At 20.0% G+C, this 17,586-nt stretch overlaps 1 protein-coding gene across 4 annotated transcripts in view; it reads left to right on the top strand.

The window, feature by feature from the left end:
• Nucleotides 1-17,586, top strand: part of LOC109602115 (homeobox protein abdominal-B) — a 176,015-nt gene that overhangs the window by 15,756 nt on the left and 142,673 nt on the right. For 2 of the 4 annotated variants that reach the window (XM_049965482.1, XM_049965478.1), the window contains exon 1: nucleotides 9,050-9,273. The exons of 1 other annotated variant lie outside the window; for it this stretch is intronic. The gene's annotated coding sequence lies outside the window, so the exon portion shown is untranslated. Of the gene's footprint in view, nucleotides 1-9,049; nucleotides 9,274-17,586 lie in introns of those variants that run through there. One more of the 4 variants, XM_049965483.1, reaches the window with a different exon arrangement.

The raw sequence follows: 17,586 nt of genomic DNA, 5'->3' as shown, positions 1-17,586 counted from the left end.
AGACAATTTTTGGCAAGTTTTAGAAATATTTTTATAAACTTCCTCAAACATTTTAGCATCCGTAATATATATTTCATCTAAACAGTTAGACATAACAAAAGACCATTAAGAAAATGACCAGTTTTACGATTATTCTCCCCTTGTTTCTATTACCCTTAATAGTTAATATAGTTAAGAATTATATTAGTGAAACATAGAGCGTACTCTAATGGATAAGATTAGACACATAAAACTAACAGTTATTTACACTTATCTAACTTGTTTATTTCATGACACATTTATTTTTTAAAATACACTTAAATGAACCTTCAATTTCAAAATGGAAATCATTCATATATAAAATAATAAATTAACCGCTTCCATTAAACCCAAACAGGATACGTTCCATTTGAATTTTTTTCCGTCGGGCTTCTTCGAAACGAAACTGGATCTTTATCGGATCGGTTGGGTTGGGTATCTGAGAATGAGGAATTTTGTGTGCCATCATGGCGGACACTGACCATAAATTGAACCAATCGCCTAAATTACCTGTAAAAAGGACCTTGACTGAAAAAGATATAAATCGTTCACTGTCAGTTTACATCAAGCCATTGTCCGTTTTAAGAAAATGAACACCATCGAGGGTTCCAACAGAAATGTGCCTCTTTGTTTAGTGGTGATATATAAATATGTTATACTTGGGTGTTTCCTCCTATTTTTTATTAAAAAAAAAGTATTTCAAAGTGTTATGTGTAACACTCCTGGTCTTGGTCAACCATGTGAATAATTATTTTGTAAAATCTATAATTTAAAACATATTGTTCATATTTTACGACTAACCAACCACAGAACAGCAAGTAATTTTACAACCTTTACGCTATAAAGGAGATAACACATCATTGTGGGACTTTATTTAAATACTGGACTGACCCTGCATTGTATTCTTATCGGGTAATAATTTTTAAGTTACATTGTAACAACATATTATTTAACCAATAAATAACTAAGGGGTTTCGATGCGAATTCTTTTGTTGCCGGATTTAATTACCGTTTTAAATTCCCGTTATGAAATCTTTTCAGAATAACATACTCAACCACGTGTATAGTATATTCATTGGGTACACACATACGTAACCGTGACTGTAACTTAAAGTGTAATGTCAAATCTTAAAATTATATCAGAATTTTTAAACACAATTGAAATTGGTTTGCAATGGCGTCAATTTTAAATTGATAACTCAACCTCCAATGACTCAAGTTGTTCGTATTTGTTAACATCGTCGAAATTATGAATTTTGGGGGAATCCCTAAATTAAAATTTATCAAAATCTGTTAAATATGACGACAGGAGTGTACCCACTTGGCCACACAAAATGTAAATTACCCTAATCAAGGGAATATTCTGAAAAATTCTTTCAGAAGACTTGAAAAAGTTTCACATCACATTAACGGACTGTGTTGGTACGATAACAAACGACCGTTTATGGAATTATTAAAAAATGTTGGTCAACTTTTGAAAGGGAAGAAGAGTATGACATTCCTCTGATTTCCATAAACGAACGTTTGAAGGAAAAAAGTGAAGGCGTTTAAATTTAGCTTTAAAGAGCAGTTTGGAAAATTCACCATAATATAAAATTTGTTTCCTTTAATGATTTTTGTCTGCTGGATAACAATATCACTCTATACATTTCGTTTTTTGCATTGTTCTGTATATAAAATTAAAATAAAATATTTAATTTAAAATTAAAAATACAATAAATGATATTAAAAAAATAATATTTAATTTAAACTTTAAGAAATAATAAAATATTTAATCTAAATTACGTAAAATTGGAAAAACAATAAATAAAATACTTATTTCATTTAAATTAAAAGTATTAAAAATATAAAATATATAATGTAAAATAGAAAAATAAATTTAATTTAAATTGAAACAACAAAATTAATATAAATAAAATATTTAATTTATATTAATTTAAATTAAGAGAAATTAAAGTAATTTAAAATTAAAATAAATACAATAAAATATTTAATTTAATTTAAGAAATGAAGGATTTAATTTAAATTAAAATTAATTAACTAATTCAAATTGAACTCGGTTTAATTCAAAATAGAAAAACAATAAAATATTTAATCAAAATTTAAAAATATTATAAAATTTAAAATAAAATATAATACACATAAACAATAAAATATTTAATTTAAATTAATTTAAATTAAAAAATATATATAAAAACAGTAAATATATAAATATTTTATAAACAAAATTAAATATTCAATTTAAAATTATATAAAAACAATAAAATATTTAATTTAATTTTAAAAAAATAATAATATATAATTAAAATTAAAATAATAATAAAATATTTAATTTATATTAAATTAAAATTAAAAGAAATTAAAATTTTTAATTTAAAATTAAAAAATAAACAATACAATATTTAAAATAAAGAATTTGAATTATTTAAAATTATAAAAACAATAAAATATTTAATTTAAGATTAAAAAAGAACATCAAATGTCTAATTTTAATTTAAAATTAATAAATTAATTCAAATTTAATTTAGTTTAATTTAAAATAGAAAAATAATAATTTTAATAATTAAAATTTAAAAATACTAAAAAATATTTAATTTAAAATAAAAAACAACACACATAAACAATAAAATATTTAATTTAAATTAATTTAAATCTAAAAATATATATATAAACTTACTTAAAATTATAAAAACAGTAAATATATAAATAAATAAAAAAATATAAAATATTTCATTTAAATTAAACATATTAATATTTAATTATTATTAAAAAATATAAAATACATAATATACATACTTTTAATATATTTTATTGTAATTTTAATTTTAATTGTAATAATTTTTTCAATTAAAATTAAAATTACAATAAAATAAATTAAAAGAAATTAAAATATTCATTTTAAAAATACAAAAATAAACAAATACAATATTTAATTTGACTTAAAAAATGAAGAATTTGATTTAAAATTTTAAAAACAATAAAACATTTAATTTAAAGTTAAAAATAAATAAAATGTTTAAATTAAAATTAATCAACCAATTCAAATTTAATTTAATTTAATCTAAAATAGAACAACAATAACATATTTATTTCAATTAAAATTAAAATAACAATGACATATTTAATTTTATTGATTTAAATTAAAAGAAATTAAAATATTTAATTTAAAATAAACAATACGATATTTAATTTAACCTAAAAAATGAAGTATTTAATTTCAAAATCTATAAAATATTTAATTCAAAATAAACAATCAAATATATATAAATATTTAAAAAATGAATATTAAAATATTAAATTAAAAAAATCTATAAATTTGTATATTTTAAAATTAAAATCACAATTAATTGAATTTAATTAATTTTTATAAGTTAATATATTTAATTTAAAATTAAAGAAACTAAAATATTTAATATTTTATAATTTATTTAGTAACTTTAATATTGATGAGTAAAAATATTTTAATTAACAAATTACTTAGACAAACATGACAAATTAACAACAATGATTTTTATACACGTGTCTTATTAAATCTTTTCATGCAACTGTCGTTAAATAATTAAAATATATTTTGTAATGGGTTTGGGGTTACGTGATTTGCTTTAAACTAATTAAGCAAATAAATAAACTTTGTCAATTAATTATTTAAATAGTCATAAATTCGTGTCGTTATGAATGAACTGCTTAGTAGTCGTAACGATTAACTTAATTATGGTTATTGTTGGCTGTTAAATTTACATCCTATTCTGATATCATCAGTATAAAGTCGTTAGTAGGTATTAATTTTCAATAAAACTTGAAAAAAATAAGTTTTTATAATGTCGTAATAAAATAAAGACATAATATACTTTGAACATTGCAGACTTCTTGGAGTTACTTCAATATTTGTCTTGAAAATTAGTCATATTAAATTAATACAACCTTGTGAAGGTGTAAATGAAGGATGCTTCAAGGTTACACAGGAAATACTTCGATAATCTCTCAATTCATGTAAAAAAACGCAAACACCGTCATCATTTAACAAAAACATCGATTGTTTATTTTATAACTTACGATACTTAAAACAGTTCCACAAAATCAGTGATTAACAAGAAAAAAAATATGTGTCATTATATGTTGTGTAAGACGCATCCAACTCGTAATGTTTAGAAAGCCCTCTTCGGGTTTTATTTTTAGAGCAGCTCCTACTGTGCCCAAGCGACCTTTGTCGGGTCATTTCCATACTAAAAATCCAAACAGTCGACGGTCGTCGGTGTTTGTTTACAGAAACACATCCACTTCATATGGTTCGAAAATTTTATGGCGTCACAGCAACTGTACAGCATTGTCACTAAACTGCACCGCATTTTAAATAGATCCGTGTGCACGAAGAAGGACGTTCTGGCCTTTAAAACTTACCTGCCCGATGTGGATGGACATTTTCTAATTTACACATTTTTGTCTTTTACTATATTATTTGTTATTTTTATTGTAAAAATATTAATCACTTCATTAGCACATGTGTATACAATAAAAGTTAATTTATTATATGACATTAAATTAAACATTTATGATTTATTGTAACATTAATAAAGACACCTATTTACATTACAAACTAATTAATTATAAGGCTATAAACTTTAAAACAACTTAATTTATTTGTTTACAGATGCAGATTTTTGTACATTGTTTGGTTATTATTTTTAATATCAGACATAAACTGCATATGGATTTTTTTCTTAATTAGCAACAAAATAAGCCATAAATATAAATCAACCAAAAGTTACTGAACTGTCGATTTTATAATTAATTAAAATGGAAAAGTTTTTTTTACATTTGTTACAATTATATTTTTGTTAATTATTTTTATAGTATATATTAAATAAACTTTTTATTTATATTTGAACATTCTTATTTCTTAAATGAGGAAAATAAACAATCTATTATATTAAATCATGTTTTATTATACATATATTATACAAGGTGTTTTTAAAATGGGTGGTCTAAATTTAACACAGCAAGAAATCTAAATAAACTCCTTTTCAAAAATTTCTCCTGAAAGAAAAAATGCGACATCTAAAATCTATTTTTTTTATTTCTAACTTTTTCAATATTGTTACAGCAACATATATTTTGGGGGTGCACCTACTCTTTTTGAATATTAAATCTGAAATGTCTCGAAAACGTCCATGAGAATTAATTAATATTTCTTAAAAATTATGCAAAGAATATAAAAATCTTAATAGTTTAAATAACATCATATATGCAAATTTTGACTACCCACTTTGGGAAAATTTTATATATTATTATAAATAATGATAGCCTATAGAACTAGAAATTTAATTTTAAAATTAACCAGATGAATATATTAAAAAATTAATTAAAATAAATTAATAAATATTTTTTATGATTTTAAAAATTAAAATGGATTTTTAAAACTTTTATTCTAAAAAAAAAATTTAGAAATTTGTTGTTGATAATAAATATTTATATTATTTATTTGATGGAGTATAATTTATAATCATCATTATTTAGATAACCATAATTTATCTAAAAAGTTTTTTTCTAATATTTGAAACGTAGTATTAATAATAACCTCTATTGTAGGTATTTAGAATTTTTTTTATTCATATTCATTTTATAAAATTCAAATAATAAACTAAACCGTAAGAAAGATTGAAGATTTGACGAATATAAATATTTTTTATGGGATATTATGAGTTAAAAAAGAAATAAATAATTGCAGCTATTCAATACTTTTATAATTTTGTAGTTATTGTTAGAATTGCAATAAATAATTTATCTGAAAGAATTTTTAAGGTATTTAATAAATTTACTTTTTAAATACATAATAAATTTAAAAAAAAATTGATTGGTGGTAAATAGAATTTCAATTTTTATTCATATTTATTTTATAGAATACAAATTATGAACCTATAATTAATATAATTTGAATGGATATTTATGAAATAAATTTATAATTTTGTAATTATTGACAGGGTGGTTATAAATAATTTATCTGAAAGATTTTTTAATGTATTTAAGGGGTAGAATTAATAATAATTTTTTTTTAATACATAATAAATTTGAAAAAAAAAATCTCGATTGTAGGTACTTAGAATTTGAATCTTTATACATATTTATTTTAAAAAATACAAATTATTAACTTATAACAATTATTAAGGAAGTCTTAAGAAAGATTTTTGAATATTTAAATGTTGGGTATTGTGTGTTAAAAGAAATAAATAATTGTATTTATTCAACAATATTTATTTCATGGAATAAATTTTATATTTTTGTAATTATTCCAGGATTCCCATAAATAATTTATCTAAAAGATTTTTAAGGTATTTAAAGGATAATATTAATAAAAATTCTTTTTAAATATATGATAAATTAAAAAAAAAACTTGATTGTAAGTATTTTGAATTTCAATTTTTATTCATATTTATTTTATAGAATACAAATTGTAAACCTATAATTAATTTAAGGTAGAAAGGTAAAAAGATTTTTGAATATTTGAAGGTTATAAGTAATTTTTAACGACATAAAAAAATAATTGTAATTATTGAACAATATTTTTTTATTGAATAAACCTTATAATTATTGTTAAGGTTGCCATAAATAATTTATGTGAAAGATTTTTTAAGATATTTAAAAGGTAGTATTAATAAAAAGTATTTTCTTAGATACATAATGAATTAAATAAAAAGTCTTGTATTTAGAACTTCAATCTCATATTTTACATATTTTATCTGAAAGATCTTTTATGATATTTAAAAGGTAGTATTAATAAAAAGTATTTTCTTAAATACATAATGAATTAAAGAAAAATTCTTGTATTTAGAACTTCAATATCATATTTTACATAATTTATTCGAAAGATTTTTTATGATATTTAAAAGGTAGTATTAATAAAAAGTATTTTTTTAACTACATAATGAATTAAATAAGAATTCTTGTATTTAGAACTTCAATTTCACATTTTACATAATTTATCTGAAAGATTTTTTATGATATTTAAAAGGTAGTATTAATAAAAAGTATTTTTTTAACTACATAATGAATTAAATAAGAATTCTTGTATTTAAAACTTCAACCTCATATTTTGCATAATTTATCTGAAAGATTTCTTATGATATTTAAAAGGTAGTATTAATAAAAAGTATTTTCTTAAATACAGAATGAATTAAAGAAGAATCATTGTATTTAGAACTTCAATTTCATATTTTACATAATTTATCTGAAAGATTTTTTATGATATTTGAAAGGTAGTATTAATAAAAAGTATTTTCTTAGATACATAATGAATTAAATAAAAATTCTTGTATTTAGAACTTCAATCTCATATTTTACATATTTTATCTGAAAGATTTTTTTATGATATTTAAAAGGTAGTATTAGTAAAAAGTATTTTCTTAAATACATAATGAATTAAAGAAGAATTCTTGTATTTAGAACTTCAATCTCATATTTTACATAATTTATCTGAAAGATTTCTTATGATATTTAAAAGGTAGTATTAATAAAAAGTATTTTCTTAAATACATAATGAATTAAAGAAGAATCATTGTATTTAGAACTTCAATTTCATATTTTACATAATTTATCTGAAAGATTTTTTATGATATTTGAAAGGTAGTATTAATAAAAAGTATTTTTTTAAATACATAATGAATTAAAAAAGAATTCTCATATTTAGAACAATTTTTATTCATATTTATTTTATAAAATACAAATTATAAACCTATAATTATTATTAAGATTGTCGTAAAGAAGAGAAGTAATTTTTTTTTGGACATTATGAGTTAAAAATAAATCGCTTGCGGCTATTGAACAATATTTATTTTATGGATTATAATTTATAATATTATAATAACTGTTAATGATGTTATAAATATTTTTTTTCTAATTTTCTCTATCTCTCTCAAATATTAATGATAATTATTGGAATGTATTTAAAATTTCAATCATTATTATTTATTTATAGTATAGAGAACATAATTTAGAATCCCATTATTATGGTTTTGAAAGAATTACATATAAAAGCTTTTATTATAATTAAAGAATTGTAAATTAGATATTGATGTCTTAAAAAGTCACTTACAAAAATTTAGTTTAACACCCTAAATAATAATAATAATATCATCAAAATTAAAAATTAAACATTTGTCTAGAAGAAATGATAAACATTAAATTATTGTATATAGCATAAAAAATGTATAAATTTAGTTATTGATTAGATAAAGTGAGTTAAATTATTTTTTATAATAATTTTAGCTTAATTATAGAATAAAGCAATCTTCTTTTTTGTGTAAACAATAAAAACTTGTTTTATTTAATTATTAATATTATTATTATTATTATTTAGGAAATAAAATATTTTTTATTATTGATGTTTTAATTTAATTTATTTTATATAACTATAATTTCAAGTGATAAATATTACATTTAAATACAGTTAGTTACAGTAAGTGATAATAATAAATAAAATGCGTATTTTAAACGAGCTATTAACAATAATCAAATACGAATAATAATGACCCAACACATCTACCATCACCGTGAATTTTACTATTTGTTTACATACTTCACGTAGAATTATTCTTCCCACCATAAACTCTTATTGTGAAAAATTAACTACTATGTACTCTTTTCAACGATTTTATACACAATAAACGAGCCGCAGCGAACGCGTCCACCGAAATGACATCGCATTTAAAAACAGGTGTTGTGTCTGAGTGCAATAAATTAAAAATAACTAATGATCACTAAAATACATATATCAATCCGAATTCCGGGCCTGAAAACCCATGAAAACGTTCGTCCGTAATGGCCACTCGGTCTACGGACGCGTGAACGGAGACGGACGATGCGTCGCACCATACGATGCGAGCGAGATGGCAGGTGGGCGGTGCGCGTGCGCGCATAGTTGCGTTGCATTTGTTCGGCCGTGCAACTTGATTACGGTACGACGTAGATGGGCGCAAGCGCTTTTCGCGCTTAGTTCGTGAGCATCTTGGCGGGTGTAACCATTCTCATTTTGCGGATTCTGAAATACTGAAACGGCAAAACCGAAAATCGAGGCCGGTTACGCGCGCTGCACACACACATACACTCAGATTAGTCAGTTGTTCGGTTGGTGAAAGTGTCAAACTGAATTATTATTATTATTATTATTATTATTATTGAGGCGTTTCGGTTCAAGGATTCCGCTCCTGTTCAAGTGAGACTGTTTAAAAATATATTCAGTGGGTCAACGCACAATCGTTTCTTGTAAGTGTCATTCTATTTTATTGCTTTACTGCTTTTTTAAATTGTAGCTATTAATTTTTAATGTCGTCTATTTAAATCGGTGCCAGTTTATTGCGTTGAAATTGAATTAGATTGAGGCACGTACCATTATTACGTTTATCGTTATTTGCCTTGTTTGGTTCTGATTGGAAAACAAAAGCGATTAGATTAGAATTATTTCTAAATTTATTGTTTCACACCTATTTTAAGTCATTTGAAATTAGTTTATTATAAAATATATATAATTCTTTATATTTAATGGATTTAATTAAAATTAATTCAAATATAGCAAAAGCTCAAAGGATAATCATAACTTCAGTAAAATATTTTTATATAATTTAGAATTAATCCATTTATTTAGAGATATATTATTTATTGAACCTATTTTATAATATTTTTTTATTTATGTGATAATATTTAATTAACTAACTGTAATGTAATTTTATGTATATTAAAAATCAATTTAAATATAGAAAGCTCAAAGAAAAATCATAACTTTAGTAAAATATTTTTATACAATTTAGAATTAATCCATTTAATTTAGTGATATATTATTTATGGAACCTATTTTATAGTATGTTTTTAATTTATATAATATATTTAATTTACTGACTTTAAAAAAGCTCAAAGAAAAATCATAACATTAGTAAAATATTTTTATTTAATTTAGAATTAATCCATTTAATTTAGTTACATATTGTTGATGGAACCTATTTTATAGTAAGATTTTTATTTATATCATTATATTTATTTAACTATTATTTAATTTAATGGATAATATAAATCAATTCAAATATACAAAAAGTTCAAAGAAATATCATAACTTTGGTAACATAATTTTATGTAATTTACAATTAATTCATTTAATTTTGTGACATATTATTTATGGAACCTATTTTATAGTTTTTTATTTATATGATAATATTTAATTAACTAACTGTAATGTAATTTTATGTATATTAAAAATCAATGCAAATAAAGAAAGTTCAAAGAAAAATCATAACTTTAGTAATATACAATTTAGAATTAATCCATTTAATTTAGTGATATATTATTTATGGAACCTATTTTATAGTATGCTTTTTATTTATATGATATATTTAATTAACTAACGTTGAAAAAGGTCAAAGAAAAATCATAACATTAGTAAAATATTTTTATTTAATTTAGAATTAATCCATTTAATTTAGTTACATATTGTTGATGGAACCTATTTTATAGTAAAATTTTTATTTATATCATTATATTAATTTAACTAACTATTATTTAATTTAATGGATATTATAAATCAATTCAAATATACAAAAAGTTCAAAGAAATATCATAACTTTGGTAACATATTTTTATGTAATTTACAATTAATCTATTTAATTTAGTGACATATTGTTGATGGAACCCATTTTATAGTAAGCTTTTTATTTATATGATATATTTAATTAACTAACTTATATATTTAATTAACTAACTTTAAAATCAATTCAAATACAGAAAAACTCAAAGAAAAATTATAACTTTAGTAAAATATTTTTATGTAATTTAGAATTAATCCATTTAATTTAGTGACATATTGTTTATGGAACATATTTTATAGTAAGCTTTTTATTTATATGATTATATTTATTTAACTAACTATTATTTTATTTAATGGATATTATAAATCAATTCAAATATACAAAAAGTTCAAAGAAATATTATAATTTTGGTAACATATTTTTATGTAATTTACAATTAATTCATTTAATTTTGTGACATATTATTTATGAAACCTATTTTATAGTATATTTTTTATTCATATGATTATATTTAATTAACTGACTTCTTTTAATTAGATATTGAAATTTTATATACTATCAATCGATAAGTATTATAAATAATACTGTATTAAATAAATAAATATTAAAATCTTAATAAATAATTGAGATATTCTCTAATTTATATTTTATATTTTAAAAATACTATGTTGAGTCTAGATTTAAATAAATAAGACTTGAAATAAAAATATATTATATAAATTTAATAATTTTCAAAAAATTTATTTTAAAAATTAAACAATTTTAGGCGGAAACATTTATTATTTAATTATAAATTTATTTTACAATAATTAATGTTATTTTCCTAACAAATATTGAAATTTAAAATACCTTTAATCGTCCATGATTTGGGGGGTAATTTTTGTTTAAAATTAATAAAGTCTTAAAAGACATTTATATATTTTAAAAATATTAAATTGAATGTTTATATATCTGTAATTAAATAAATAATACTTTAAATATAAATTTATTATATAAAAATTTACAATAGTTAATGTTATTTTTATAACATTTTTTTTAATCGTCCTTTACTTAGAGGGTAAAATTAATAATGTCTTATGAGACCCTTATTTTTTAAAAATACTACATTGATAGTTTAAATAATCACAATTAAATAAATAGTACTTGAAATAATAATTTATCGAATAAAAATTAATAATTAATTGATTTTAAAAATAAGGCAATTTTGGGCGGTAACATTTCTTATTCAATATTTAACAAATATTTAAATTTAATCATCCATTATTTGGGAGGTAATTTTTATTTAAAATTGATAATGTTTTAAAATACCTTAAATTAATACAATATATATTATAAAAAATTAAGAAAATTTTTTTATAAAATTGATTTTAAAAAATAGGTAATTTTGACAGTAAAATTTCTTATTCATTTATAAATTTATTGTACAATAATTAGTATTATTTTCATCGTCCATTATTTGAGGGATAATTTTTTGTTAATAATGTCTTAAAAGACCTTACTATATATAAAAATATTATAATTAAATAAATAAAAGTATATTGTATAAAAACCATTTTCTAAAATTGAGTTTAAAAATTAAACAATTTTGACGGTAACATTTCTTATTCAATTATAAATTAATTTGGAATAATTAATGTTATTTTCATATCAAATATTGAAATTTAAAGTATCTTTGATCGTCCATTTCTTTTTGTTTAAAATTAGTAATGTTTTAAAAGATCTATTTTAAAAATATTATATTAAAAGTTTAAATTACTATAATTAAATAAATAATACTTGAAATAAGAATATATTATTATGTGTATATATGTTGTCAAAAAATATTCATAAAATGCTAAAATATATTTGTAGAATGTTAAATAATATTTATATTTTATAAATATTTGAAAAAAATTGAAAGGAACAATTATTTTATTAAAAAAAGGATATCTTAAAAATTCTCCCATAACAATTATTCATTTTTAGGATTAAATAAGTATAATAGACTTGAGAATATGTTTTCAACATCTAATACATTTTCTTAATTCATAATGATTTCTTTTCATATAATTATGGAATGTTAAATTAAATTTTAATTATGTAAAATGTATATATGAAAATAATGTCTAAAAGTTACTAACAACTTATAATATTTTAGGCTGCAACATTCCTTTTTTAATTAATTACATTTAAGTTTACAAAAAATAATATTCTTGTGTTAGAGGAAGTTATTTAATAATGTGCTTTTTATTTATATGGCATTATTTAATTAATTAATTACTTTTAATTACAACGATCATGGTTTTGATTAAACATACAAATTTGAAATTACTTAATTTTCAATTAGCAAATACATATATGTATACTTAAAAAATTGCCAACGTCGTTTATAAACTCACTTTGCGACGGAATAAACGGAACGGAATGTTCACGTTTACAGTTATTCATGTTGTAAATGCAGTATCGATAAATTACTATTTAGTGTACAAATAAAGTTAATTTTTAACTGTGTAATAAAACTGTGATTTACCTACTTACTAATTCCTTTTCAAATATAATAAATAATTTTATTTGTTTGTTATCAAACAAAATTGTTTTCCTTCACAATTATGCTTGTGTAGCCGCAGTGTTCACATATCTATTAAATAATATATAACAAACAAATAAACTATTATAACATCTTAATAATATTATAATACTAGTGTAACATATATATTTTAAAATATACAGTATAAAACATTTTTTTTTGTTTAAAATATTTGTAACAATTTAACAAATAGCAGCTTTTCAAAAACATTTTTATTGAGACTTTTTTTAACTTTAACCAAATGTGATATCAAAAATAATTGAGAATTGTGTACTAATTTAACTATTACATTATACTTTCGGCATGACATAACCTCGAAAAAAGGATGTGAGTAAGTTTGAAGATATATAACATTGTTTTTCATTTGCAGGATTAGCAGTAAACTGTTCTATTATCATTTTTTATTTAACTAATTTTATGTAGTGAAATATTATTTTTATCTCTTCACAATTAGTATAAATATTGAGTGAATTACATTTAAATTTATAAAATCTAGAAAAATCATTCATTAAAATAATGAGAGCATCTCTATTACAAATTGATCAAAAGTACACAAAACTTCACCTAAATTATTTTTTGACTTGACATAATCTCGAAAAAATGAATGATTTTGAAGATACGCAACGTTGTATTATTTTTGTAAGAATTTTGGGGTCAAACTAGCATAAATAAACTCTTCCATTACCACTTTTTATTTACTGTTGCATTTAACTAATTTTATGTAGTAAAATATTATTTTTACTTCTTTATAATTAGCATAAATATTAAAAACAGTAGTTATATTAAAAATTATAAATTCTAAAGTGATAATTAATCAATATTTCCATCATTAAACTACGATATGTAAATAGGGTTTACTGAAAAATAATAGACTCTGTCACAGTGGCTTCGACAACTTCCTTCTAAGGTGAATTAATTTCCTGCTGGACTAAAAAGCTGTTCCTTAGATTTTGACTTCTAGTTAAAAAAGCTTTTTTGTTTATATAATAAATTGAAGTTGGGAAAATCCCATATCACAACAATGATTGAACATACGACCCATGTTTATAGGAACTTTTCATCATAAAATTAAACGATGAATCACCTACATAAATATTCCAGATTACTTTGGAAACAACGTGTCTGTTGCAAAATTTACCAGCATTTTAAACGAAATCAGTATGATTTTATTGATACATTTGCTTCGGTCAATCATTTTTGGTCACATCGTATACACTGACATTACCATTATCGGATAGTCCATGGACATTACCAATTAAAACATTAATGTTTTCTATTTTTCTAAATAAAATCAACATTGACGAAATATTTGTCACAAGAGTAAATGATAGACCACATCGCCATCCCAATTTATTACCATTTAATAATATTTTATTGTTTATATTTTTATTATTTAAATGGATTATTTTATTGAACGTAAAAATGACCAAATAAATGATGAATCTGATGCACAAATTTTCAATTTGTTCAGTTCAGTAATTTTTTGACATTTTTTAATTATTCACATAAATAATAAAATTTTATTAACACATTATTTTGTAATTGTATAGTACTATTCAAAAGAAGATTAAAAAATTGTTTTCATTAGTAACATATTTGGATAAGCTTAAAATTTACCAACATAACCTCATTTTACATTTTATAGAAAATTTAACTACACCACTGGATTAAGCATTAAGTTTGGTATATACCAATTTTCATAAAAAAATATACATATTCAGATTAAAAATCATATTCTTATATATTTATATTATTAATTAAGTAAATTAAAAATAACATATATTATTTTATTTTTCAACAATACTGGAATATTATACTAATAATACTGTATTAATTATACTATACTTAAATTAATAGTAAAAATATGATAATTAGTGTAATTTTTGATAGTTTATTCCGTAGACAACTTGACTAAAAATATGACTTCATAAGAATATGGTTTTTCTTACCACAAAATTCTGAATATGCATAATTTTTCTATGAAACTTGGTATATACCTTTTCAATGAGTGCTTAGTCCAGTGGTGTAGTTAGATTTTATATTAAAAGAAATTTGTACTCAAAACTCAGGTAAAAGTGTTGTTTAAAATAAAAATTTATAAATATTCAGTGTGGTTGTAAATTCTGATATTTTTTTAAAATTTATTCACAAAATGTAACGATAAATTGCAAATACAGACCAGCTACGTGTACGACACAAAACCAATATATGATTTACGATTCAAATTTATAGGTTAAAATAATTCAACTGTTACGGTACTTTTGATTTGTTCCGTGATGAATTCGATTTATTCTCAGGAATCTCCGTGATTCACAGAGTCAGGAATTTAGTTGTTTATTTTTAGATTATATTGGTAAAAAATTACACGGTTAAATATTTTGTGTACATAAAAAAATGTCCTACAATTTGCTATTATTATTTTATAGTTCCTTGCACAACAAACGTACAATTGTAGAATGTGCCAAGTGACGCTTTGACCCAAATTTATTTATAGAATTAGCCTCAACGGCACTGGCCGTTTTGTATTTGCAAAAATGTGCGAAGGTACTACTTATGTAACGACAAAGAGTACCCGAATTGCAAAAATGTCATAAGCAAACATACTTTTAAGTAAATATTGATTTATTAGTAACGCAAAATACATTTTGATGAACTTATTCAATTCATTTGCAACATTATTCTCTTTAATTATTATTCTTCCATTTTATTTATTTTTTAATTATTTGTTGTATTGTATTTTGAAGGTCACTATAATAAAATTTATGAATAAATTTATATTATTTTAAAAAAATATTTACATATAGATTAATTTATAAATTACTTATTTATTCTAAAGAATGTTTTTAAAAACCTTATTATTTTTTGTTCAGTTTTTATTTATTAGTTAATTACAATAATTTGCATGTAATTTAATATAATTAAATTAGAAGATTCTATTTTTAATGAAGTAATTAAAATGACATATTAAATTTCATAATGTTATTTAAGATAATTATTATTTATTTTTATTGTTTCATTAATTTTTAATTGATTTATTTAATTATATTTATTAATTCAAATAATATTAATGTTAATAATATTCTTATTCTTTTTAATTTACTATTTAATCAAATATTATCAATGGATATTTAAACAAAAACTGTATATTCGTTTTATTCCTTACATACTTACTTAACATAATTGAATTAAGATAAATTTAAAATAACACGTTAAAATTAGTAATTTTCCTTAATGGCGTTTTTTAAATTTTCCAAAGGATTAATGTTTATTTTGGTGTTGACTATAAATAAATTAATTTCGTATTATAATTTTTATTGATTCATAAATTTTTAATGGATTTATATACTTCAGATACTATTAATTAAAACACTAATAACATATAAAATGACTTTTAATTTAATTATAAGTTATCAAATATTTTTTCAAAATTTATTTTAAAAACTTATTTTCTTTGCACATTCCTTTCTTAGGTATTGCAACTTAATATAATTAAATTAAAAAAAAAAATAAATAAATAAATCATGAAAATTTGGAAATTTAGTTATTTTTAATATCCATTGATTTAATTTTTATATTGATTTTAATTGTAAATGAATTATTAATCTATTACTTGTTTTTTAATTTATTTATATAATTCAGTGATTATTAAATTTCAATATTAAAATATATAAAATAATTTTTAATTTAACATGGTAATGAATTTAAATATTATTCCAAAAATTATTTTAAAAAATATTTATATTTATTGTTCAACTTTAATTTTCCTTACAGATTTCTATTACAACTTAAATATAATTAGAAAAAATTAAAATAAAACATAAAAATTAGAAAATTTGATTAATGTTACTTTTAAGAATTTCCTATATTAAATAATTGGTTTTTGCTATAAATTAACTTCATTAATATTTTTTAAAGTTTTAATTTTAATGGTATATATAATTTTTAATATAACATTGTAATTAACTTAAATATTATTAAATTAGAAAAAAAGACATCAAAATTAAAAATTTTTGGAATTTTAAAAATTTTCACTGCTTTAATTTTTATTTTGTAACTTTAATTAAGTTCTTATATTAATTTTTTATTGTTTCACAAATTTTTAATTGAGTTGTGTCATCCAAAGACCATTAAATGGTAATATTAATTATATATAGTAGTAATTAATAGAATTATAATTATAAAAAATATGTTGTTCATCTTTTGTTTTATTATTGTAATTTATTACATTTAACTTAATATAATTAAATTAAATTTAATTAAAAAAATATATATTAAAATTATTAATTTTTTTTTAATTTAATTTGGATCTTAGTAATAATTACAGGTTTATTAAAAAATTTAAAATTTTATGTTCTGCTTTATTTGTATTTTATAGAAAAATTTAATTTCAATTTGTTTATTTAACATTAATAAAAATTTTCTGTTAAATAAGTTTTA

The sequence above is a fragment of the Aethina tumida genome, chromosome 3 (genome assembly GCF_024364675.1).
Source record: "Aethina tumida isolate Nest 87 chromosome 3, icAetTumi1.1, whole genome shotgun sequence".
In the NCBI taxonomy this organism is placed as follows: domain Eukaryota; kingdom Metazoa; phylum Arthropoda; class Insecta; order Coleoptera; family Nitidulidae; genus Aethina; species Aethina tumida.
Note: the sequence above shows the minus strand (reverse complement) of the source record. Positions and strands in the feature narration are given on the sequence as shown.